The 24,139-nt window shown below is 38.6% G+C and overlaps 1 protein-coding gene and 1 pseudogene across 4 annotated transcripts in view; both read right to left on the reverse strand.

Annotated features, from left to right (window-relative positions):
• The window catches only part of LOC107133254 (small ribosomal subunit protein eS19-like), a 51,182-nt pseudogene extending 27,425 nt beyond the window's left edge, over window positions 1-23,757 (reverse strand).
• The window catches only part of ABL2 (ABL proto-oncogene 2, non-receptor tyrosine kinase), a 103,824-nt gene that overhangs the window by 65,937 nt on the left and 13,748 nt on the right, over window positions 1-24,139 (reverse strand). The gene's annotated exons all lie outside the window — the stretch shown is intronic.

A 24,139-nucleotide genomic window follows, 5' to 3' on the forward strand; every position in this document is an offset into this window, starting at 1 on the left:
GGGATTTCACAGTCAAGAATACTAGAGTGGATTGCCGTTTCCTTCTCCAGGGCATCTTTTGGACTCAGAGATCAAACCTGAGCCTCCTGCATTGCAGGCAGATTCTTGACCACTGAGCCAACTGGGAAGCCCATTACATACAGCTATTGGTTAAAATTCACAATCAAGGAAAACAGTGCGCATCACCTTCAGGACGCGGGTGCTGGGCACTGAAGGAGTTGAGGTGATCTTTCCTTTGCCACTTAATAGTTGTGACTTTTCCTACCAATCATTAATTTTATAACCAATGTTGAGTATAGTTGGCTATGCAAATATTGCTCAAGAAAGCAATTTAATTCACAACACTTCCATAAAGAGCACATTTCAGTTATAACCAGCTTCCATTTTTCCCTCCACTTTGGCTGGAATCATTAGATATACCATTTTACATACAACAGGCAGCTTTAGGGTTCAATATTTATGCGTATTTTAACAGCCTCATTACCTCAAAGTTTTGGAAACTGTAAATATTTTCTTAGGAATTAATAAAGTTTGTTTCTACATATCTACAAATATTTGACTTGCTAAATAATATCAACAAAATTTTAAGGATAAAGGTATTTAAAATTTTAAATTATAAAGATACATTCTCAATTTTTTAAACAAGCACATTAAACTACTACTAAAAACATTCTTAGCTACTTGTCAAATCAAGTGTTTCAATGATTCTTATGAGCCAAACGATTGAATCTACTTGCAGTTATCTATACCTCAAAAAAATAATAATGCATCTCCTAAAATATGCCATAAATCCACCTATAAAGCTAAACTGATCCTTCTTATTAAAATTAGTAAGGCCTTCTAAGTTTTTAACAAAAAAATTTCTACTTATACACTGCAAACTTAACTCTTCTAAATAAATTCAGCAATGCAAAATTTAATTCAAATCAAAATAAGTAAGAAAGCAATAAACACAATCAGAAAGCTGGAAATTAAGATTAAAAGGTTTCGATACTATATTCCTAGAAAGTCCAATTGACTTCCTCTTAGAGGAAGATAATTAAGGCTGTTAGCATCTCAATGTAAAGAGAGTACCACTCAAGATAATCATAAAGCAGCAATTTAACAACAAAAAATAACTGTCTTTATTAATATACAATTGAAATAGTCAAAAATCGTAATGCAAAACAAACAGAAGTAAAACTTACAGAAAAGCACTGAATCAAAAATCAGAAGACCTCAGGTATAATCTTTTCTTGTCATAGATATGAAAATCTACTATTTCCATTTTCCCATCTGCAAAATTAAGGCTGGCAAAAGGAAGAGATCATCCTAAGGTTATTTTCAGCTCAAACCTTATTAATACCATGAACCAAACTGAAGCTATGTCTTATTTTGTTTTAACTTACATAGAAATAAAACGGAGAAGGCAATGACACCCCACTCCAGTACTCTTGCCTGGAAAATCCCATGGACGGAGAAGCCTGGTAGGCTGCAGTCCATGGGGTCACAAAGAGTCGGACACGACTGAACGACTTCGCTTTCACTTTTCACTTTCATGCGTTGGAGAAGGAAATGGCCACCCACTCCAGTGTTCTTGCCTGGAGAATCCCAGGCACGGGGGAGCCTGGTGGGCTGCCGTCTATGGGGTCGCACAGGGTCGGACACAACTGAAATGACTTAGCAGCAGCAGCAGCAGAAATAAAAATAAATTATTACATAATTGGAGTTAAGGGTAGCCTTTACTATCTGAAAGATAGTAAGTAGCTGTTGATAAAGACTATGTCAAAAATAAAAACTCATAAAAACACATGAGAATTTACTAATAAAAATATATACTACTTTTCTAGATAAAGTTCCTTCTGTAAGTACTTATAAAAAATCTGAAGTTATCTTCTAAAACATCAACTCGAAACTCTCAATAACTACTTTATAAGTCTTAGGAATCCTATACTGCTAAGTCGCTTCAGTCATATCCAACTCTTTGCGACCCCATGAACTGTAACCAGCCAGGCTGCTCTGTCCATGGGATTCTCCAGGCAAGAATGCTTCAGTGGGTTTTTCAAAGGAAATCCTATATAAAGAATCCTATATAAGGAGATGAAATTACTATAGGAATCCTATACAAGGAGATGAAATTACTAGAAATTAAGAATAGAGAAACTTATCAATGTCTTTGTAGGCTATAACTACATAATGTGTAATGTAACAGTTTTGGAACTCACATTCAGAGATCTTTTTTTGAGTGTTTGTCAGTCAGTTCAGTCGCTCTGCTGCTGCTGCTAAGTTGCCTCAGTCTTGTCCGACTCTGTGCAACCCCATAGACGGCAGCCCACCAGGCTCCCTCGTCCCTGGGATTCTCCAGGCAAGAACACTAGAGAGTGGGTCGCCATTTCTTTCTCCAATGCATGAAAGTGAAAAGTGAACGTGAAGTCGCTCAGTTGTGTCTAACTCTCTGCGACCCCATGGACCCCAAGCACGCCAGGCTTCCCTGTCCATGACCAACTCCCAGAACTTATTCAAACTCATGTCCATTGAGTCAGTGAGGCCATCCAATCATCTCATCCTCTGTCATCCCCTTCCCTTCTCCTCCCGCCTTCGATATTCCCAGGGTCTTTTCCAATGAGTCGGTTCTTCACATCAAGTGGCCAATATTGGAGCTTCAGCATCAGTCCTTCCAATGAGTAGTCAGGACTGATTTCCTTTAAGATTGACTGGTTGGATCTCCTTGCAGTCCACGGGACTCTCAATAGTCTTCTCCAACACCACAGTTCAAAAGCATCAATTCTTTGATGCTCAGCTTTCTATATAGCCCAACTCTCACATCCATACATGACTACTGGAAAAATCATAGCTTTGACTAGATGGACATTTGTTGACAAAGTAATGTCTCTGCTTTTTAATATGCTGTCTAGGTTGGTCATAGCTTTTCTTCCAAGGAGCAAGCGTCTTTTAATTTCATGGCTGCAGTCACCATCTGCAGTGATTTTGGAGCCCAAGAAAATAAAGTCAGTCACTGTTTCCATTGTTTCCCTGTCTATTTGCCACGAAGTGATGGGACTGGATGCCATGATCTTAGTTTCCTGAATGTTGAGTTTTTAAGCCAAATTTTCACTCTCCTCTTTCATCAAGAGGCTCTTTAGTTCTTCTTCGCTTTCTGCCGTAAGGGTGGTGTCATCTGTGTATCTGAGGTTATTGATATTTCTCCCGGCAATCTTGATTTCACCTTGTGCTTCATCGAGTCCAGCACTTCTCATGATGTACTCTGCATATAAGTTAAATAAGCAGGGTGACAATATACAGCCTGGATGTATTCCTTTCCTGATTTGGAACCAGTCTGTTGTTCCATGTCCAGTTCTAACTGTTGCTTCTTGCCCGACATACAGATTGCTCAGGAGCCAGGTCAGGTGGTTTGGTATTCCCATCTCTTGAAGAATTTTCCATAGTTTGTTGTGATCCACACAGCCAAAGGCTTTGGCGTAGTCAATAAAGCAAAAATAGATGTTTTTCTGGAACTCTCTTGCTTTTTTGATGATCCAACACATGTTGGCAATTTGATCTCTGGTTCCTCTGCCTTTTCTAAATCCAGCTTGAATATATGGAAGTTCACAGTTCACACAGTGTTGAAGCCTGCCTTGGAGAATTTTGAGCACTATTTGCTAGAGTGTGAGATGAATCCAATTGTGCGGTAGTTTGAACATTCTTTGGCATTGCCTTTCTTTGGGATTGGAATGAAAACTGACCTTTTCCAGTCCTGTGGCCACCGCTGAGTTTTCCAAATTTGCTGGCATACTGAGTGCAGCATGTTCACAGCATCATCTTTTAGGATTTGGAATAGCTCAATTGGAATTCCATCACCTCCACTAGCTTCGTTGTAGTGATGCTTCCTAAGGCCCACCTGACTTTGCATTCCAGTATGTTTGGCTCTACGGGACTGATCACACTATGGTGGTTATATGGATCATGAAGATCTTTATTGTATAGTTCTTCTTAATATCTTCTGCTTCTGTTAGGTCCATATCACCTCTGTCCTTTATTGTGCCCATCTTTGCATGAAATGTTCCCTTGGTATCTCTAATTTTCTTGAAGAGATCTCTAGTCTTTTCCATTCTATTGTTTTCCTCTATTTCTTTGCATTGATCGCTGAGGAAGGCCTTCTTATCTCTCCTTGCTATTCTTTGGAATTCTGCATTCAAATGGACATATCTTTCCTTTTCTCCTTTGCCTTTAGCTTCTCTTCTTTTCACAGCTATTATAAGGCCTCCTCAGACAACTATTTCGCCTTTTTGCATTTCTTTTTCTTGGGGATGATCTTGATCCTTGCCTCCTGTACAATGTCACAAACCTCTGTCCATAGTTCTTCAGGCACTCTAATCCCTTCAGACCTAATCCCTTCAACCTATTTGTCACTTCCACTGTATAATCGTAAGGGATTTGATTTAGATCATACCTGAATGATCTAGTGGTTTTCCCTACTTTCTTCAATTTAAGTTTGGATTTGGCAATAAGGAGTTCATGATCTGAGCCACAGTCAGCTCCCGGTCTTGTTTTTGCTGACTGTATAGAGCTTCTCCATCTTTGGCTACAAAAGTATAATCAATCTGATTTCAGTATTGACCATCTGGTGATGTCCATGTGTAGTGTCTTCTCTTGTGTTGTTGGAAGAGGGTGTTTGCTATGACCAGTGCGTTCTCTTGGCAAAACTCTGTTAGCCTTTGACCTGCTTCATTCTGTACTCCAAGGCAAAATTTGTTACTCCAGGTAGCTCTTGACTTCCTACTTTTCCATTCCAGTCCCCTACAATGAAGAGGACATCTTTTTTGTGCATTAGTTCTAGGTCTTATAGGTCTTCATAGAACCGTTCAACTTCAGCCTCACTGGTTGGGGCATAGACTTGGATTACTGTGATACGGAATGGTTTGCCTTGGAAACAGAGATCATTCAGAGAGACAGCAGTGAGCTGTCCAGAAGAAGAGAGAGCTTAGTTCACTGGCCGGGAACTGAACCTGGGGAGCCTGTGAGAACAAAGTTTCAGTTTTATTCCACATGACAAACACCAGCTATCTAGCCCAGCGGCTCCATCTATCTCATATCTCAATTTCAACATAGTCCCTAAACTTGACTGGATCCAGCAATTCCTTATTTAAAAGTTTTCATAAACTCTCAATATACTGGCTTTCCCTTTAACTCTCATACTCTATTCCTCTTCTCCTTCCAACATTAACTATCTATGTAGGCTTCACAATGTCTGTATTGCTTTTGTATTTCCTACATCTTTACCATGTCTGATCTTTACGTCTCCGTTATCCATGATTTCACTTCTGATTCAAAGTGCCTTTATTCATCCAGTTAGATATTAAGTGTTCTGAGATCCTCAAATCTCCTTTGATGCAACTCCTTTCCACAATATCAAACACGGCAGGTTTGCCAGCAAATTGAGATATTTCTCAGTCACTTGAAAGTTTAAATTTTACAAGTTGACATTTTTATACTCCATTTATTTTCATCACCAGCAACCTACTTGCTTAAAGTCTTATAAGAATTTTGACTTTTAAATACTTTTCAGCATATTGATAGATGCTGAAGAAACCAAAACAACTTCAAATTCAAAATGTCACCTAGTCAAATTGGAGAGGAAAAAACAGCACTTGATATTTGGCAAAACTCTGCAACACAGCCTTTTTTGGAAGGCTTAAGAAAAAACTTACTATATACTATAATATTACTATAAAAGGAGGTTCTTTGTGGAATCTTACCATATTTCTTTAAGATGCAAGTGATGCTTGGGGATCTATACAAACAAATTTAAATTATTACAGAGTTTAACTATAATATCTAAAGTTACCATTTAAAAATAATCATTCATTATGAATTCACTTTTCTTTTCTTACCCTATTATTCAACCTAGAAGTCAAATCCTAGAGAGAAATGATACCAGACTAATTTGATAAAGGTCACTGTATCTAGCACATTGCCACAGATTTATTCTATGGCTATTTCAGACTCATAACTAGTCTGTTTTCACCTCTGCCCCCAAGAGTTTATTCTCCACAGAACAGACAGACTGAACCTTTAAAAGAAAAAAATTTATTTTTATTTATTTGACTGTGCCAGATCTTAGTTGCAGCATATGGGATCTAGTTCCCTGATCAGGGATGGAACCTGGGCCCCCTGCATTGGGAGCATGGAGCCTCATTGGACTACCAGAGAAGTCCCCAGACTGAATCTTTTAAAATCTAACCTACCACAATAGATTCCCATCCTACATATAATTCATATAATTTTTACCTCCCTTCTCCCTCTATGTATCTCCTAGCATTCTCCCCCAATGCCAGTCCTCTCTAGCCAGTTTAGCCTCCTCTGCCATACTTGATGGACAAAAACCTCTGCTTTACAAATATCCTTCAGAATTTTGTCTCCGATGGTCTTCTTTCTGAAATACTTCTCCTGGAAGTCCTAAGTCTCAGTCCTTCAGATCATTCAATTCTCTACTGAAATATCATCTTTAGACAGGCTGGGACCTGAGACCCTTTGCTGCAGTGCTGCAATGCTTGTACCTGGACAAACCAATAACTGCACTCATGCCCAGTGGGGGCAAACTCTGGACAAAAGATGCAAAAAGGCCCCATATCCCTACTTAAACTTCTGAAGAACCAAGAGCTAAAAGAGGATGTTGGGAGCAAAAGCAGGGGACTGAGCATGCCCCCCTGCACCCAACAACACCAGAGTGGGGAGCAAAACACCTAAGCCACCCCTCTGACCCGATCCTTGGACAAGTCCCTATGCTCTTGCCACCTCCCCACCACTCCCCACCACCACCCACCAGTGAGTAACCAAGCAGGAAACCTTTTGTTTTCATTCCCCCTTGCTGCAACAGAGCCCTCAACAAAGGCTCTGGTCTGGCCTCTCTAGTTGATTTCTACTGATAGGGAAAGGCCAACAATTCTGGTTGGTATCAACACTACCAGAAGCTTTCTCTGAGCACTCTATCCAAACCTGCATCTCCCCTATCACTCTGTCCTTTTACCCAGCTTTATTTTTCTCTCAGAACTCATGATATAGTAAATAAATATTTAGAGCCTGTCTCTACCCACTACAATACAATCTCCAAGAAGGCAGGTAGTTTCACTTGTTCAATGCCATATTACCAGTACCAAGATAGTGCAAATATTAAATGTAGTCAGCCCATCATATCCATGGGTTAGACATTGACAAGATTCAACCAACCATGGATGGAAATTTTTTGGGGGGAGGGGTGAACCATCAGTTCAGTTCAGTCTCTCAGTCGTGTCCGACTCTTTGCGATCCCATGGACTGCAGCATGCCAGGCCTCCCTGTCCATCACCAACTCCCGGAGCTTCCTCAAACTCACGTCCATTGAGTCGGTGATGCCATCTAACCATCTCATCCTCTGTCATCCCCTTCTCCTCCTGCTTTCAATCTTTCCCAGCCTCAGGGTCTTTTCAAATGAAAAGGGTGAACCATACAGTTCCAAAAAAGTAAAACTTGAATCTGCAACATGCCAGCATCTATTTACATAGCATTTACACTGTATTTATAGGTTCTAGGTATTTTCACCATGACACACTTTGTGGCAAGCAGTTTGGCCAAACAACTAATTGGCCAGAAGGCCATTCTGCATTAAAAGATAAACTGATCAACAGTTCTGGATTTATTACACTAAAAAATGATAACCTATCGGTTCTTCCCAATCTTTTGGTGGACACAGTCATCCTTTCCACCCAATAAAACCAAAAGTTTACCAAGCTATGGCAACTACAAAAGAGGCGGTTAATAATTCACATTAGTCTTCAAGAGCATTAATTATTGATTCTTCAGCTAATTTAGACACAACAGCTTGTTCTGTAACACCATCTTTACCAATTTTATCACTTGATATTAGAAGTTGGACACAAAAGAAGACTCAAGTTACTCCTATCCCCCCAAAAAGAAATGGTTACGTGATTCTTGATGAGTTTAAGTTTCTTGAAAATGGTGAAAATTTCTTGTTATTTAATAGTGAAGAATGTGACGCAGACAGAATTCTGGTATTTGGCACTTAATCTAGCTTAAATGATCTGGCAAAATATAAGGATGGACATGTGATGGAATGGTTAGATGTAGTCCAGATGAATATTACCAGTTCTATGTTACATGTAAAGAAATAGCCATCTCCCTTGTCCATTTTACTTCCAGAGAGACCTGAAGAGACTTAACAGCAAAATTTTTTATAGTGTAAAGAACTTACATTCAACACTATATCCTATATCCTTAGTGACTGACTTTGAGAAAGAAGTATTGCTTTCTTCTCAATATATCTGAATACAACTATAACAATGAATCTTATCTCATTTCACATAACATTCAAGTATTTTTCTATTTTCACATTTCATAATAGGAGTACTACTGCTTTAAAATTTTTGTTTTCAATTTTTCACATTTCATTAGGCCCTTTTTAATGTCTCTTTTCTTTTTTTGCTATTTTAGCATTTGAGGCAAAGTTATTTTATGGTCAAGTAGTTGTGTGGTAAAACTGCAGCAAAACTATCTGCAGCAAAGGCTTTCAGGGTGGAAATACTGTACACAGTATTTACAACTACCTACATAGCATCTACAATGTATAGGCATTATAACTAATCACAAAATAATTCAAAGTATATAGAGGGTATGTGTAGGTTATATGCAAATACTACACCATTTTATAAAAAAAACTTAAGCATCCTCCGATTTTGTCATCTGCAGAGGGTCCTAAAACCCTGCAGATACCAAGGGATAACTGTAAATGAAAAATTTAAACATCTGAGTCTAAAATCCATGCTATCAACTTTAATTATTCATGCATGCCAAAGAAGTCCTTTAAATAATAAATGTTAAAAGTATATTTAAACTGGGAATATTGATTGCCTCTAGAGAAGAGACTTGGATGGCTGAAGAGAGAGAGATACAGGACGATTAAATGTATGTCTCTTAAGTCTTGAACTGTATTAACGTGTTAATACTATATTAGTGTGTTAACTTTTCACTTATTATATTAATGCATTAATTTCAATCTTGAACTATATTAATATGTTAACTTTCTATTAATTTTAATAACATTTAAAAAGTTGATAGTAATACTAAAGCTAGGTAACAGCCTAGAGGGGTGGAAGGTAGAAGGAGATGAAGGGAGGCTCAAGAGGGAGGGGACTATGTATACCTATGGCTGATTCATGTTGATGTTTGGCAGAAATTAACATTCTGTAAAGTAATTATCCTTCAATTAAAAAATAAATTAACTAAAAATACATATATTTATGCTGGAATAACATAACCTTCCCAGTTCATTCTTATTTTCAAGACATGGGACACTAATGGTAAAAGCATGACGTTCTTCCTGTCCTGGATAGTTTAGTAAGATTCTTCAGGAATTTCTCAGAGCACAACAAGAAGTTTTATGTTCCTTCTTAAATGTTCCCTTACTCTTGAATCATAATAACTAATTCTCTTACTCTAGTATCACTAGCAAGCTGTTAACTACATTCACTAGTTCATTCAGACAAGGTAAAACAGCCATCAAAACACCAAGTGTGGTAACATCTGTACTAAGTAACTATGAGGTTGTTTGCCAAGGACACTGTTACCAGAAATTTTGTCACCAGGACAGCAGTAACAAAGAATATTCTAAGATATGCTCCAGCATTGTTACTTAGTTGCTAAGTCAGGTCCGACTCTTTTGCCACTCCATGGACTACAGCCCACCAGGCTCCTCTGTCCATGGGATTTCCCAGGCAAGAATACTGGAGTGGGTTACCATTTCCTTCTCCTGGAAATCTTCCCAACCCAGGGATCGAACCTGTGTCTCTTATGTCTCCTGCATTGGCAGGCGGATTCTTTACCATTGAGCCACCAGGGAAAGCTAACCAGATGCATAACTAAAAGGCTGGATTACCCCAACACTCTCTAGCTCTCTCCTCATTTTGCCAGGGGTATAAAGATAAAAGAAAATACAGTGCAATCCTTCTATACAACACTGTTATCATCATAATATCCTATCAAATTATCACCCAAGCTCACATTAAAACAAATTCTCAGTAATTCCTATACCACTTTCAATTTCATTGGAGAAATATATATACTTGCTCTTATTCCAGATTGCCTGACGTTCTATTTTCAAATCATGCTATCACGATTTCATCCATCTGTTGTACTTATAAATAGCAGGAATCAGATGAATTGATGAGTTAAATCTGATAAGTCACTTTAAAGAATCTATGTTCAGGGACTTCCCTGGTGGTCCAGGTGTTAAGACTTCACCTTCCAATGCAGGAGGTGGAGGTTCGATCCCTAGTCAAGGAACTAAGATGCCACATGCCTCCAGGGCGAAAAAAGCAAAACATAAAACAGAAGCAATATTGTAACAAACCCAATAAAGACTTTAAAAAGAGTCCACATCAAAAAAAAAAAAATTCTTTGAAAAAAACTATCAAAGAATCTATGTTCAAGGTACATAGGAATGAATTTTATGCTTTGTAGAAAACTCATACAATCACATCACACAAAAATCAAAAAATGGCTTAGGAAAAACAATAAATTTTTGGTTAACTAAAGTATTTTCTGAAATACTAAGTGTGATAACCTTTTCCTAATAAACACAAAGAGTCTAAATTATTTTCTTGAGTCTTTGCTAACTTAAAAATGGAACTCAACTTTTTATACATTTTTCTTTAAGGCAATAAGTAACTGCATCGAGTCTCCTTAAATTACTAAAAAGAAATCAAGGTAATATTAAACACTGCTGAATTCCTTTAACAGTAGCATAAATTATCCTCTGCATTACGTGCAACTAAGGTCGTATTTTATACTTGCTAAGATGTATGTTATTATAACGAAACGGAGAAAATTGTAACAAATTAAAACCATGTATCAGCTTTTCTGATCTTCCAAGGAAGAACACAACTTACAAAATAAATTAGAACCATTACTTTCCTGTACTAAGGATGAAATAACCAGTTTTTCTAAAGTGCTTGAAATCTAAGACAACACCATCTGAAAAAGCAGCTGACAAATCATATTATGAATTTGCACACTATAAAAAATGCAGGAAATCCCATAATCTCAATTATACATGGAGTCTAAAATAGTCAAACTCAGAAGCAGAGAACAGAATGGTCGTTGTGCAGGCAAGGTGGAGGGAATAGAGAGATGCTGGTCAAAGAGTACAACATTTCAATTATGCAAGGTGAATAAACTCTGGAGATCTAATGTACAGCATAGGGACTGGAGTTAAAAATGTATTTGTATACTTGAAATCTGCTAGGACAGTAGGTCTTTAGTGACTTCACCACAAAAAAAAAGAGAAAGAAAATAACCTCGTGAGGTGCTGGATATGTTAATCAGCTCGACTGGAGTGCTCATTTCACAATGTAAACATCAAAACATCATGCATGCTGTATCATGAACATACACTAAAACACAGCAAACATACAATTTGATGCCTTAATTAAATCTGCACAATTTCTATTTGTCAATTATACTTTAATAAAGCTGCAAATTCTCCCAAAGATGATTACTACTGTCAAATTAATAACCCAAACCAGTCCTAAAAAGTGTATTCTTTTTAAATGTAAGCAAACAGGAAAGTAATAATTTTATTAAGAGATAATTTTCAAACTATCGTAGCAACTCAATATTCTTCTTAAGCACTGGAGTATCCCCTAGTGGACTGATGAGGAACAGGTTTTTTTTGGTTATTAAATTGAATTTTTATGTATTTGATCATAACAAATTCACTAACAATCCTACCTGAAAAGCGTATTTTTTCCCACGGTCAAAGCAAAACTTTTTAACTTTTTTTAAAATTTCATAATTGTGAATTCAATGGGGGCCCTGAAAGACAGAATCAAATTTGTTTCTTGATAAAACATTGTTTCCACTGTTTCAAGTATAGTTTCCTCCAGGAACTGTTACATAAAATGAGCATCAATTTAGAAATTCAAAATCAATCTCCTTTAACAGTTTTCTAATAATACAATTTAATGCAAAGGAAGTTTATTAGGAAAATTACTTGGAAGGAGATTGCCAAGCCCATGGCCAAGCAGGGTATCTGAAGCCTCAGGCTTTGTGTTCAGCAGTATTCTGCAGTGATTTCATGGGAGTAACCCATGACATAGCCTAAGTGTCTGTGGGGCATTTCAACATAGAACAAATCTAATTCAAGATACCATAAAAAGGAGAGCAGCCAAAATGGCAGGGTAGAAGGAGTCTAAGCTCATCTTTCAGGAGCACACCAAAATCACAACTGCAGAACAACCATTAATGACAAAAACAGGAACCTGCCAGAAAAGATCCTCTACAACTAAAAACAAAGAAGGAACCACAACAAGTGGTTGGAGGGATGGGCCTGCAACAAGACAAGTAGGAGGGATGGGCCTGCAATATAATTAAATCCCATACCCTCCCACCCCTGAGTGGGGAACCCTCAAGTTGGAAATTAAGAGGTTCTCCCACAAAAGTGAGAATTCTGAGTCCCGTATGAGACCACTCATCCCAAGGGTTCAGCACCAGGAAAAGGAGCTCCCAGAGCATACAGCTTTGAAGGCCAGCAGGGCTTGACTGCAGGAGCTCCACAGAATGAGAGGAAATTAAGACTTCACTTGTAAATATCTCATGCACCAGAACAAAGGGCAAAAGCAGTAAATTGATAGAAGCTTGGACCAGACCTATCTGCTGGTCTTGGAGGGTCCCCTGGAGAGGCAGGAGAGCCAGCTGTGGCTCATCCTAGGGACATAGACACTGGTAGCAAACATACCAGGGAGAATTCATCTGAGTGAGCTCTCCTGGAGGCTGACACCTTGGCACCAAGACGTGGCTCCACCCAACAGCCTTTAGGTTCCAGTGCTAGAACACCTCAGGCCAAACAAACTGGGCAGGCACACAGTCTCACCCATCATCAGACAGGCTGCCTAAGACTTCCTAAGCCCACAAGTGCCTTGAGACACACCCCTAGACATGGCCCTACCCACCTGACGGCCAAGACCCAGCTCACCCACCAGTGGGCAGGCACCAGCCCCTCCTGCCAGGAAGCCTGCACAAGAGCAGCTTCACTCACCAGGGGGCAGACACTAGAGCCAAGAAAACTACATCTCAGCAGCCTGCAGACGGAATCCATAAACTCAAGCCAGACAACACCCTGAAACCAGCTGGTGCCTGGTCCTTGGGTGACACTGCAAGGGACGTGCACTGCTAGGACACTTAGGACATCTCCCACAGAGGGTCACCTTTCCAAGGTCGAGAAACCTATTACACAGGTTACAAGCCTATTACACACCTATTACATACATATGTAATAACTAACCTGTTACATACATAAAAATACAAAACAATTTAGACAAAATGAGGCAACAGAGGGATATGTTTCAGATAAAGGAACAAGAGAAAAACCCAAAGAACTAAGGGACAATCTACCAGAGAAAGAGTTCAGAGTAATGATCATAAAGATGATCAAAGAACTCAGGAGGTTCTGTCAGTGATGCTATCTAACCATCTCATCTTATCCTTTTGCCTTCAATCTTTCCCAGCATCAGGGTCTTTTCCAGTGAGTAAGAGTAATGATTCTAAATGAAGAAACAAAAGACATTTCAAAAAAGATCAACAGAAAAAAAAAAAAAGACCAACAGAGACTTCCCTGGTGGTCCAGTGGTTAAGAATCCACCTGTCAACACAGAGGACAGAGGTTCAGTACCTAGCCTGGGAAGATCCCAGATGCCATGGAGCAGCTAAGCCCATGCACCACAACTACTGAGCCTGCACTCTGCAACGAGAGAAGACGCCGCAATGAAAACTCCACACATCACAATGAAGAGTAGCCCCACCTGCCACAACTACAGAAAGCCCACGCGCAGCAACTAAGATCCAGTGCAGCCAAAAATCAATCAATAAATTTTTTTTAAAAGGCCAACAATTCAACAAAAACACCTGCTTTATTTTTGGGCAAAAGACTTGAATAGACATTTCTCCTCAGAAGATATATAAATGAACAATAAGCACATGCAAAGATGCTCAACATCATTAATCACTAGGTAAGTGCAAACTGAAGCCACAATGATATCAGCACCTCACATCTATTATGATGGCTGTGCTGTGCTCAGTCACTTCAGACGTGTCCGAGTCTTTGCAACCCCATGGACTGTAGCTGACCAGGCTCCTCTCTCTATGGGATTTTCCAGGTAAGAATACTAGAGTGGGTTGCCCTTCCCTTCTCCAGGGGATCTCCCTAACCCAGGGACTGAACCTGCATCTCCTGCACTGCCAGGATTCTTTACCACTGAGCCGCCGGGGAAGCCCCTATTATCATATTACAGTGAACTAATTCTTAATCTGATGTACCTATCCAAATTACCAGGCAGGGTGTTTTTCCTTGGTTTAGCAGGAACACATTTTTTTCTTTTTAATATTCTATAGGTGATTTTGACACACACTTCTAGTTAAGCAGAGGAAGCAAAGGAGTAAAAGGCAGAAAAGGAAGGAGGCAATATAATAAAACAACTGATATATAACATTAACAACCTGGGATGGACTTCCCTGGTGGCTCAGTGGTAAAGAATCTGCCTGCCAATGCAGAGGACACAGGTTCGAGCCCTGATCCGGGAAGATCCCACATGCATGGAGCAACTAAGCCCGTGTGCCACAACTAATGAGCCTGTGCCCTAGAGCCCTGGAGCCACAACTACTGAACCTATGTGTCGTAACCACTGAGGCCTGTGTGCCCTAGCGCCCGTGCTCCATGGTAAGAGAAATCACCTCAATGAGAAGCCCGAGTACCACAACTAGAGAGGAGCCCCCACTCTCCACAACCGGAGAAAAGCCTGAGCAGCAGTGAAGATCCAGCACGTCCAAAAATAAATAAGTAATTTTTAAAAAAAGAAACAGAAAACATTAACAATGAGGGAAACAGGGCAAAGAGTAAAAGAGTTCTTCATTTTTTCTTGTAATTATTCTATAATCATAACTTTCAAAATAAAAAGTTATAAAAAGAACAAAAACACATATATACCAGAATTACACAATTCTATTTTAAGATGCCATTATTTCTGAACACTGGTTCTAAAAATTCTAATAGGAAATCATGCCTATAAATTAGTCAAAACTGTCCCGTTATCACCAGGGAGTATTCCTCATGAGAGATTAGGTTGGATGTGTTTAATCAGTTACCGAAACTTGCTAACACTCAAGTGTCACATTCATCGAGTTGCTATGCCTCCTCTCATCCCTTCTTGAGTTTGCACTTAAAATATTCTTAGTTTTTAAACTATAAAAAGTTCCTGGGTGATTTTGAAGATAAATTTAAAATTCCATGTTCTAAAACTTAATGATTCTTCTCTCCTCACTAACCTTCCTACCCAATTTCCCATCAAACCAATAAGAGAAAAACAAGCTTCACCCTTCACTTCACTCTCTTTCTCTCCTTTAAATTTCTCCAATCTCTCTAAATCTTGAAAAACAGAAAAGTAGACTAACAACTTGTAAAGCCATTTATGTGCGACACATAGTGGTAGGAGATTTGTACACATTATCTTGTTTAACGATCAAGCCGCCTGCACGGCCAGTGTTATCATCCTCATTTTATGATGAAGAGATAAGCAAGTTCAAACAATGCACACAATTAATAAACCCCAATTCTGACTGAAACCTGTCTAGCTCCAACATCCCTGTGCTTTTTATATCACAGTGCATTGCGTCATACTTGTCTCATTTTAAGTTCTCTTTTTAGAATAAAATTTCTATGAGGTACAGAACCTTAGCAGATAGCCTGCCATCAAGATCCATTTTCACAATAATAGAACCTTGGACTGAAGTTTCTCAGTCATAGATTAAGAGTTTTTTCCCTCTCCTGCAGACCCCCAAATTACTTTTAATTTCACTTATTCTATCTACTACCCTATTTAGACGTGTGCTCAGTTGCTCAGTCGTGTCCAACTCTTTGTGACCCCACAGGCTCCTCTGTACACAGGATTTTCCAGGTAACACTGGCGTGGGTTGCCATTTCCTTCCCCAGGGGATCCTCCTGACCCAGGGATCAAATCCACATCTCCTGCATTGGCAGGCGGATTCTTTACCACTGAGCCACCAGGGAAGCCCTATTTAGACATAAAAAAAAAAAAAAAAAACATTATTGCTCGCTTCCATGTAGAAGCTTTTTCCATGAGCACGGTACAACCCAGTTTAAATTCCTTGGATCCACTGCTGTGTTGGAGGGTGGGCAGTGGTACCCAAGATCACACCCAGGTTCAATGATTCACTAGGATGACTTAGCACACAGTTGTGCTTATAGTAATGATTTATTGAAGTGAATGGATACAGAGCGAAATCAACAAAGTGAAAAGTCAGATGGAGTGAAGGCTGCAGGAAACCAGGGACAAGTTTCCAAGAGTCTTCTCCCAGGGGAGTCACAAAAGACACACGCTTCCTCCAGTCATGAGTTTTAACAATATGTGAAAATATTGTCCACAAAGTAATAAGCTCCTTAGAGGTTCAGTATCCAAGGTTTTTCTTAGGACTGGTCATGTAGACACCCTCTACCTACTTCGTAGGACTCCCAGAAGGAAAGTAGGTGTTTAGCATAAACCACATTGTTTGTGCTAACAGTTTAGACAGTGAACCACTCTTCACAGTTCTGGGAATGGTGGAAATAAACCCTCTCAAAATCCAAGTTACCAGATGCCAGTCAGGAGCCAACCTTGTAAGCAGGGGGTTCTAAGGATTATCATCTCAGGTTGGCTATGTTCAGTTTTTTCTGTACCACTTAGATGTTCTCTTTGGAAACAATGTTTTGCTGTTTTGTTTTTGGCGATCCCTGCTTTCTATCCAAAATGTGTCCCCATTTCCTATCATTTTAACTAAAATTTCCTTTCCTGAGATTTATATTTTTTTAATATCAGCTACCTATGCCCAACTTTTAAAATTCCTTCACAAGCCACAAGTATACTAGATACACAATGTTATGATTAAATTCTGTATCTATCCTAAAGGAGAATATTTGTGAGGAAAAAAAATCCTTTTAAGACTTAAAGACAGTTAAATTAATCTTAGCACATTGGGATAAAATTATTCGATGCAATTTGATATTGTTGATTGTTTATACTGCAACAGACCCAGTAAACTGTAATACTTTAAAAAGGAAAAGAAAAAAGGAAGCCTCGGTTCCATTACATTTCTACACATTGCTATGTATAGTAACAAATTAGCTGTTAGCCCTGTAGGAGTGCTCCACAGCCTTCTCCATTCTTTTATAAATCATCACCTAAAAACTAGACAGTAAACCCACGCTTCCTTCTTCTTGAAAGAAGTTAAACAACTCATGACATTTTAAAGGGAATAGAACATAACCTTGCTGTCCTCCTCCACATTTTTATTTTCGAGCCAGTTCCTCAGACTAAGTATGTGCTATTCAAAGTAAAATTAAGACCATAGGAATATCTTACTTCAGCTTAAAAAGGGGAACATTACTTTGCCAACAAAGGTCCATCTAGTCAAGGCTATGGTTTTTCCAGTGGTCATGTATGGATGTGAGAGTTGGACTGTGAAAAAAGCTGAGCGCCGAAGAATTGATGCTTTTGAACTGTGGTGTTGGAGAAGACTCTTGAGAGTCCCTTGGACTGCAAGGAGATCCAACCAGTCCATTCTAAAGGAGATTAGCTGTGGGTGTTCTTTGGAAGGAATGATGCTGAAGCTGAAACTCCAGTACTTTGGCCACCTCATGCGAAGAGTTGACTCATTGGAAAAGACTCTGATGCTGGGAGGGATTGGGGGCAGGAGGAGAAGGGGACGACAGAGGATGAGATGGCTGGATGGCATCACTGACTCGATGGACATGAGTCTGGGTGAACTCCGGGAGTTGGTGATGAACAGGGAGGCCTGGTGTGCTGTGATTCATGGGGTCGCAAAGAGTCAGACACGACTGAGCGACTGAACTGAAAAAGGGGAAAGGTTTTTAAATACACATATAGAAAGTCACACTTTCTTAGTTTTGGTTTATATCAGCAAATTAAGCAACGCTGGACTGTACGTGATTTAGTGACTGATCTGTATCCTGATCAGTACCCCGAAATAATTGCTGAAATGCCTTCTGCTTTTTTCTCTAGTCTCTCCCATTAATGTTTTCTGGCCTTAAATATACTTAATATGAGCTCCAAAGAATACAGAAGAGGGCTTCAATGAAGAACTTATCTAAGGAAACATGAATAACAAAAATCTAAGACAAAAGCATGAAAGTTAAATAATGTAATGAGGATAAATAAAACAGAAGTTCTAGAAAGAGAAATTTACAAGTTTTGAAATATATAAAGTAAAAAAAATAATTAACAAAAAAACTTCATGAATGTTTTATACACAGTTTTCCTGGTGGCTCAGTGGTAAAGAATCTGCCTGCCAATGCAGGAAACCCAGGTTCTATCCCTAGGTCTGGAAGATCACTGGAAAAGGAAATGGCAACCCACTCCTATATTCTTGCCTGGGAAATCCCATGGACAGAAAAGCCTGGTGGACTACAGTTCATGGGGTCACAAAAGAGTCAGACACAACTGAGTGACTAAACACACACGTTTTATATACTTTTTAGTTAACAACACAAACTATGAAAACAAAGTTTAAAAGGATACACACCAGAACAGGAAGGTGGGTTTGGGGTTTGTTTTACTTTTTGCTCATTTTCTTTCTTTTCTATAATGAAATATGCCACTTTTACAGTAAAACAAACTAATTTTTTTCCTTTCCCCTTAGAGAAATGAAGGAAACGAGTAGTAAATATATGGATTTTCACCCCCTTTTCTAGTTTAAAGATGAAGCAAGATCTCTGTAATAAATGAACATTTTATACTTGTACAAATAACACAGGGAACTGTCTTAGATAATTCTTCACTTTCATTATCTTCCCCAAAATTATCCTCCTCAAAGTAAACTTTTTTCCTTTCTGTATGCATTGCAAATAACAACAACAACAAAAACTACATTCATATTATTGTTAAAAAGCTGTAACACCAAAGTCCATGCATTAAGAGAGACAGCTTGGTACACTGGAAAGCACAGTGGGCTAGAATAAGTCTTACATTACAGTCCAGCTCTGGCTGTGTCACTTAAACATTATTTAATTAACATAAATAGGATGTAAGAGGATTCTTTTGTGGTAGGTTGTCTTTAAGATATTTCTCTTTACACAGTATCTGCTAACTGTAAAAAATTTTGTCAAATAATATAGACATATATAGAGTTGAAAGTGGAAGTTATTTTTACATCTCCATTCCCACAACCAAAGAACCTGAGAAGATACTAAGATGCTTTTCTAACAGACCAGCTGATAACATCTTTTATTCACAGCTGTCTGGACCAAGGAACACTCCCCTGAATCTGACTGACAGACTCAGAGATTAAAGATTTTGAGCTCAGCATAGTTACTTGATAGAATTTGGGTCTTCTCTCTAAAGGAAAGGCTTAGTGTGTTGCATTATATCCTTGCCTAGGAAATCCCAGGGACAGAGGAGCTTGGCGGGCTACAGTCCATGGGGCTGCAAAAGAGTCAGACACGACTTAGCGACTAAACAACAAAAAGTGTGTTGCATATAACACAAAGAATGACCTAATACTTAGCAACCAACAGAGCAAACTAAGGTAGTTAATTATTGCTCTCCATCCTCCCAGGCACATAGCAAAACTGCACTTTCCTCATCCCCATGGCATGATGTGATGACAAACAACTTGCTCTGGTCAATGAAATATAAGAAATGCGATTCATGGGGTTGCAAAGAGTCGGACACGACTGAGCGACTGATCTGATCTGATCTGATGCCTCTTCTGGTTTTTAAAGTTTCCACTAGCACTTGATTCAACAATCTCTCCTTCCCTCTGCAATGCAATTGCCAGCATTCTAGAATGATGATGTAAGACTGTCAGCCTGGGTCTCTGGGTGACAAAAGTGAAGTCACTCAGTCGTGTCCGACTCTTTGCGACCCCATGGACTGTAGCCTGTCAGGCTCCTCCCTCCATGGGACGCATGTTCTGTTCTGGAGTGGGTTGCTATTTCCTTCTCCAGAGGACCTTCCCAACCCAGGAATCAAACCCAGGTCTCCTGCATTGCAGGCAGAAGCTTTACTGTCTGAGCCACCAGGGAAGCTCCAAATAGGCAGAATCCCTCTCCCACCTCTGCCAAGACCCCCCTCCCCCAATACACACAGTGATCTTCACTGAACAGGTATTGTGAATGACAAACTTTTGACATGTTAATCCCCTAAGACTGGGGTGGGGAGGAGCTATTGTTACTAACCCATAACCTATTCTATCTAACTAGACAAACCAACTGACTCTAAAGTTAATACAAAAAAAAAAAGGCAAGGAGGAATAGCCAGTAATATTCTGCAAATACAGAGAAATGAACTAGCCAGACTGGATGGTAGAAACAATGAAGAGCTAATACTTACATAGCACTAATAACATGCCAAACATTATTCCTAAGCACTTTGCTTTTATATCTATAAGCAGTTTATTAATTCATTTATTTTTTTATAACAACCTTATAGATAGGTATTATCATCTCCATTTTACAAATAAGGACACTGAACTACAGGGATATTAAGTAACTTGCCCAAGATCACACAGCTAAGGAAGTAAAGGTTTAAAGCAAGGCAGTTTAGCACAGAAGTCTATATATTATTAACCGCCATGCTATAATGCACATCATAAAAACACAATAATTAAAACAGTGTGATACTGACACATAATTAGGCAAATCAGAAAGAACAGAAAATCCAGAAACAAAACCAAATGCACACAGAATTTTAGTATACAAAAAGGTAAAGACAGTTATTCAGTAAATGGCTATTCTGAAATCCCTATATCCTGTCAGCAATTCCAATTCAAGGCTTTTATTCTATAGCTATTCCTAGCATATGTTTAAAATGATACATTTTTCACTACACAGTACCTTTTGAAAACAAATAATTCATCCATACAATGAAAAGCCATGCATTAAAAAAAAAAAAAGCAAGTTCTTTATTTACTAACATGGAAGAATCTCTAAGACAAATTAAGTAGGAGGGGTAGGAGTGAGATGCAAAACAGTCTACACAATATGCTTCCATTGGTCTTAAAGAAAAAAAGGACTGGGGGACTGGGGGGATACACACACACACACACACACACACACTACCCCCCCCCCGAAAGTATACCCAAGAAACTGGTGGTTTGGATTGCCCAAATCTGACTGGCCAAGGAAAACATGGTCGCAGAAACACTTCTGCACCATTTGATTTTTGAACTATACAAAGGTACTGAGCATTCAGTAAATAAATAAATGTCTTAAATTTTACAAGAGAAAAAGACTGAGCCATTTAGCAGCAGGGATAAATGCCAAAAGAATACACTGTGAGCTGTCATGCTGAAGAAGCTAAGCAGCCATTACACTCCATATACCACAAGCTGAAACAGAGAAAGCCAGCTGGAAGAAAGAAAAACCGAACAGATGTACAGAGCAAAAAAAAAAGTTGTTAAAACCTTACAGCCCCTAAAAGAGAAAGATGGAGTATGCAGTCTTGATTTCTAATGGTTTACTAGCTCTAGTTTCCATTAGGCCCAGATCTACAATGATTCCCATCAATGGAGAGTCATGATCCCCAGAGTACCCACATATAACACACACTTCTACTGGCGTTCACTCCACTGCTTCACCATTTCCTTTTTTTTTCTTAAGGCCCCTACAATTATTCTATTCATATGAATGAGAAGGCATTTCAGGATACTTTCGAAGTGCCCTCTGTGAAAGAGAAGACTGATCTAACTGAAGAGCTAGAAATATCCAATCAGAATGCTGATAACTGTACCAAAATAAAACTATACATTATACTTACCTATATATTCAGAAGCACTGAAATCCGGGAATTACACTTAGACACAGAAGAAACCTAAATACAATATACTGCTTGGTATTAAGTTATCAAAATTATCTCAGTCTTAATATTACCATAATTGTTAAGTATATTAACCAACAAACATGTTAGAAAGGCAACTTTAAAAAAACATACTATGCTATGCTTAGTCACTCAGTCGTGTTCGACTCTTTGTAACTCCATGGACTGTAGCCCTCCAGGCTCCTCTGTCCACGGGGATTCTTCAGGCAAGTATACTGGAGTGGGTTGCCATGCCCTCCTCCAGAGGATTTTCCCAGCCTAGGGATCAAACTCAAGTCTCCTGCATTGCAGGTGGATTCTTTACCATCTGAACCACCAGGGAAACCCAATTTTTGAGGACTTAAGATTTATCACGTACCTCTGGGCATTTTACATATAATAATTATTTAATTCTCATAACTCTATGAGGCATTTTACATATAATAATTATTTAATTCTCATAACTCTATAATATTTCACATGACTATTTTACAGATGAGGAAACAGATACATATAAAAAATTCAGAACCTTAAGAGACCTTAGCAACTATGTATTACCGCAGCAAGCTATTTATTTTCCACTCACGTCAAAATATTGGTATGTTAAATCATAAATTTAATCCAGGATTTAAACCTACATAGTCTAACACCAGCAACCACAATATTAACAGCATACTTATAAATGGCACTGACTGCTGTTATAATCAAAAGCACTCAACTAGAAAACCCAAAAGCTTCAAGAACTACAAAGTGTGAAAACTGTTTATATCAAGATGAGGGAGCAAACAAAAAGTCATTCCTGGTAGGATAAAAAATGATCTCTTAAATATGATTTTTTTAAAAACTATTTTCCTGTTAACAGTAATTATCTAGCTCTCTTTTATTAGTATTTCTTTTAAACTCAATTTTATAAAATTCCTAAAGAGTCACAAACAAGTGCACGAAGACTAGTCTCAAAATAAACAAAATGGTAATATTTATTATCCTTAATAAAGTGAACTATATCATCATTGACTTGATGGACCTGAGTCTCAGTGAACTCCAGGAGTTGGTGTTGGACAGGGAGGCCTGGCGTGCTGCGATTCGTGGGGTTGCAAAGAGTCGGACATGACTGAGCGACTGATCTGATCTGATATACATTATATTATATTTTTCCTTCTATTTTATTATCATGAAAGCTCTGTGAAGACAGTGGAGCATCAGTGTAATATTTCCCCCTAGGTGCAGCAGAAACTTGGGAAAACCACAAGTCAAGTCAGGCTCTGCTTCCTGTCTTAATTAAGGAAGTTAAGCCTTAACTTCCTTAAGTTATGTGGCCTTAAGGTAAGTAAGATACTTACTCCTTCTCAGCTAAACGCCTTCATAGGTAAAACCAGTTAGTATGTATAGCTTCCAAGGCTGTGCTGAGGATTAAGTGATATCATAGAATAAAGAGTCTGGGACACAAGCACCCAATCCTTTCCCAATGCTATGATGTTACTATTAAAGCACAATGGTTAGGAGAATAGCATTAAGAGTCAGACATGTCTTATTATGAGACCCGTTTTCATTATTTGCCAAGGACTAATGAGAGAACATCTGAAGCATGGAGCCTGGCACATAAACACTGATTATTATTACATAAATACTACTAAAGATTAACTACAAACTAAACCTAGAAAGATAATAAAAATTAGACCCTAATTTTTTGTGCTCTTCTAAGCTACATGTCCATAATCAACTTGTTTCATGTACCTAAGCATTAGTTTACTTACCTGTAAATTAAATATATCAGATAACTGAGAAATCCCTGGCAGTCCAGTGGTTAGAACTCCAGGTTTAAATCCCTGATAAGGGAACTAAGATCATGCAAGCCATGCAGCATCCCCTCCCCCCCCCCCCAAAAAAAAAACAGTATATTCTACCTATGCCTGTCTGGCTACCAAAGTCATAAATTTTATCTTAAAACAACCAACATCCTCACATATATATACACTCACCCTCAAGGAAAAGAAACAAATCAGCAGGAGATTGAGAAATTTAGAGATTCAGAGTAATGACCAAAAACAGCAAGTTCTACAGTGCCAGTTTAAGATTTTAATAAGAAACATATTAATATCAAATACTTTAAATGAGAAAAAAATATTTTAAAAAGAAACACCTAAAATAATGAAAAACAGTGTTAAATTTATAGCTGCTACAAAAAACTGGAAACACTTTTCAGACATTTTGAGGACCTGTCTAGCTCACAAGGCTTTTCTGAAACATCC

This window comes from Bos taurus, chromosome 16, assembly GCF_002263795.3.
Source record: "Bos taurus isolate L1 Dominette 01449 registration number 42190680 breed Hereford chromosome 16, ARS-UCD2.0, whole genome shotgun sequence".
Lineage (NCBI taxonomy): Eukaryota > Metazoa > Chordata > Mammalia > Artiodactyla > Bovidae > Bos > Bos taurus.